This window comes from Petaurus breviceps, unplaced genomic scaffold (assembly GCF_028583685.1).
Source record: "Petaurus breviceps papuanus isolate PSGF00001 unplaced genomic scaffold, PetGlider_PUasm1.0 40, whole genome shotgun sequence".
NCBI classification, from domain to species: domain Eukaryota; kingdom Metazoa; phylum Chordata; class Mammalia; order Diprotodontia; family Petauridae; genus Petaurus; species Petaurus breviceps.
The window spans coordinates 10,522,884-10,526,802 of NW_027186315.1; the positions used below are offsets into that span (position 1 = coordinate 10,522,884).

At 42.4% G+C, this 3,919-nt stretch overlaps 1 pseudogene; it reads left to right on the top strand.

Moving 5' to 3' along the window:
* The first annotated feature begins 3,086 nt into the window (after positions 1-3,086).
* On the top strand, positions 3,087-3,707 carry LOC138170901 (protein CutA-like; annotated as a pseudogene).
* The last annotated feature ends 212 nt before the right edge of the window (positions 3,708-3,919 follow it).

A 3,919-nucleotide genomic window follows, 5' to 3' on the forward strand; every position in this document is an offset into this window, starting at 1 on the left:
TATTTTGTAAAAATGACCTACAACTGAGAATGTCTCTAATTGGTTGCCACAATGAATAGAGCCTTGTGTAGTGGTTATGGGATTTAAAAATCTACCATGCCCCATTGAACTAGCTGACATAGCAGGAAGGGGTGGGGCAAGAAGAAGTAGAAGCCAAGGTAGAGCTCTGTGAGGTGACTAGAAGCCTAGCAGCAGCAGCAGCACAAACTCCTTCTTTGAGCCAGCTAGAATTTCTGGCAAGGACTCCTGCTGAGGGCTGCCAGGGACAGGAACTGCTATGAGCTGGAGCTGCTGGGAGCATGCTTCATGGATGCTGAGCAGTTGCTGTGAGTAGGGAGAGGAGGACCTTTTCCTGAGGTAGCCTGTTCTGTTTTGAAGGCTTGAGAATAAGAGTGTTTACTACGTTAGCTACATGTGCCAACTTCATAATTACTGTGATGGCTTTGACTTTCTGGTTTTGAAACTCAATTTTCTGGTATTTGAATAAATGTTCTAGCTTTACTCCCCATTTAGAGAGCCTGGTATATTTTGTGATTAATAACCATATCAGCATATTTATAGTTACCATAGTCATTGTGAATACTGCATTGTTTATACATTTGGTGATGAGGGCACGATAACAAAATGTCAGGCCCCTATTTGGAAGCAAGGAGGCTTTAGAGGGAAAAATGGCTATCGCAGGATGGGAGGATTTGCCTTATTCCTCTCTAGCCAGAGAATGGGCCAAAAGTACAGGGCCCTGTGAAAGCTGAGAACCAAGGCTAAAAGAGGGAGAACCCAGTTATTTGGAAAGATATTTGCAAGGAATATCCATAGAAGCAGACAAAGAATTGGCAAGAGTGTGCAGGAGAGGCTGGGTCCTGCTAACAAGTTATTGCCTTGTGTGCAAAAGTAGGGATAAGCTGCTGGAGGAAAAAGCTCAGATGACTAGGGAGTCAACTGGTTTGCCTGAGGATTCTTCTGTGCCACAGCACTCAGAAGAGCAAACTGGAGGGAATCAGAACAAACTACTGTTCATGTAGCTAAAAGTAAGCAACAAAACTAGCAGAAGGAATGTGCATGCAGCTTTTGTACAGGCTGGGCAGAGTTGCCCTGACAGCTGCCAGGAGAATGTGTGTGAGGAGGATGGAACAAGGTTAGATGAGGAGTCTTCTAATGTGGAAGTTCTCCCCATACAAAAAAGAAGACATTAGAACTGCCAGGGCCAAACAGAGTCCAGGGAGATAATTGCAGATTTCACTCAACAGGAGATTACTGATATATTAAGTAGATTCACCCAAAGAATGGGAGAGTCTTTATTGTCTTGGATAGTAAGAATCACTGATGAAGGCACTGGAGGAATAACACTGGACATGTGTTTTGCTTAAAATTCATAAATATCAGTCAGAATGCTTTTGTACACAAAGCTTTTAGGGATCACCATATGTGAGGAGGTCTCAACAGAACTAATCTGTTAGCTTTAGCTGCAGAGGGATACAAAAAGCAATATCCTACTGACTCTATGTGGCTTGGTGGAGACAGACCCTGGTACTCACTTAGAGACTGTATGAGAAAGCTAAAGGAGGAGGTAATGAAAACTGCTATCATGATTGGAGATGAAAATGCATATTATGATACCCCCTAGGAGTTCCTCATAGAAATATCATAGTGAAGACAGCTCCTCCTGCTTATAAGCTCTTAATTCTGACTCTATTAATTGGAGAAATAGGGCAGCCTCTTTTAGAGCTGCTGGATAAGATTTCACAATTAAGTGACCTAGTGGAATGGGGAAAAGATAAATTTCCTGGAGAGAGAAGAGTAAACAGCCAGAGGATTCAAAGAAAAAATAGACCAACAAGAAGGGAACTATTTTCTGCTCTGTTGAGAGCAGGGGTGGATTTTAGAAGAATAGATGGTATTCCAATTGAAGAGCTGCATAAGATGTATCAAGAAAAGGTACTTAACATTAGAATGATCAGGGAAGCAGGAACCAGCCCTGCAGGTACTCCTGAATCTGAATCATTATATCCAAGTTTGCCTCACCTTCAGTCAGAATAAAATAGGCTGAACCTCAACCCAGATTAAAGAAATATACAGAGATTGCAGACCCCATATAGTTTTAACAATATGTTGGAAGAAAGGATCAACTACTGTAACTAGGGTGTTGCTTGATACTGGGCCTGAGGCCACGCTTATCTATGGGAATCCTGATAAGCTTAAACATGGAATTTACTATCACAGGACTTGGAGGGGCTGAAATATCAGCCAGACAAGTTAAAATAACAATGAAAATTGGGCAATTACCTAAGAAAAAATATACTGTGGTTGTTATATCCATTCCTGAATACATTATTGAAATTAGATATATTGAAAGTCATGACTGAATTTACCTGAAGGGAGATACCAATTCACTGTAAGGAAGATAGGAACTAATACAGTTTTAGTGGAAAAAATAAAAACGGACCCAATCACTTTACCTGAACCTTCTGAAGTAATTACTTTAAAACAGTATCGTGTGCCAGGTGGGCAAGATGAAATTACCACTAATATAAAGGAAAATGTTGAAGCAGGAGTGTACCACACAATGGAATATTCCTGTATGGCCAGAAAGAAAATCAGATGGGACATGCATGGAGAATGACCATGGATTATTGACAATTGAATAAAGTGACTCCTCCTTTGTATGCTGCTATTCCAGATATTATCACCTTAATAGAAAGAATACAGAAATATGAATGGGAATTGGTATGCAGTTAATGACTTGGTGAATGCCTTCTTCACCATCCCAATAGACCCTAAACAATGGAACCAGTTTGCTTTCACTTGGCAGGGTAGACAATATGCTTTCACCTGCTTGCCAGAAGGGTACCTGCATAGCCCCACTATTTGTCACAGGATTGTGGCTGAACAGCTGGATGAATTAAAGGTACTTGGTGTATACTTACACACTACATTGATGATATCATGATACAGGGTAAAGATGCGAAAGAAGTAGAGAGGAGTATGACCCTTCTAATGAGCATATGAAAAGTAAAGGGTGGAAATGCTGGATTTCTGGGATGGGGGGGGGCGGGCGGTAAGCTTGACCCTTCCATTTGTCAAATGTTATGGTGCGGGTTTGGGCTTTCTTATCACATGGTTGCCATACAGGTACACTTCCTCTGGTTTTTCTCTGCCAGGCTCTGGGAATTTTTCCTCATTCTCGGTGACATGACCTTTGACCCCGGCCCCTACCGCCTGCCTAGGCTGCATGTTGGTGGGGTGGGGACCCCTATTCTGGCTCGGCAGAGTGGCTGCTTTGTTCCTGGCCTTCCTGTGCATGTACTTGCTGCTCTTCACATACCCCTACCTACGGCTGCTCCCTTGATCCCTCTCCATGGCCACTCTGCCTCCTAAAGCCTCGTCCCCCTGCCCCTACTGGTTCAGACTACATCCCTGGCTCCATCTCAGTCGTCTTTGTTACCTGCCCCAATGACAAGATCGACAAGACTATTGCCAGCTATGAATGGAAAGGAAAGATAGAGGAAGACAATGAGGTGATGATGATGATGAAGACTCAAACTGCCTTGGCACCACCCTTGACAGAATTTATTCATTCTGTTCACCCATATGAAGTGGTAGAAGTCATTACATTGCCTGTGCAACAGGGGAAACTTCCAGTGGGTAAAAGATAGCACCACTCATCAATGATGACTCTATTTTGATGACTTCTGAGCCTACTCTTGATATCTCAGGCTAATTCTATACTCTCTGACTTTCTCTAATAAACCCTATCCCTAGGGGGAAAAAAAAAAAGAAAAGTAAAGTGTGGGAAATTAACCCTGCAAAGGTTGAAGGACCAGATCAAAATATCAAATTTGGGTGTATGCAATAGAACAAGGAACTACGAGAGATTCTTCCACAAGCCCTACAAAAGATTCATGATTTTCCTACCCCTACT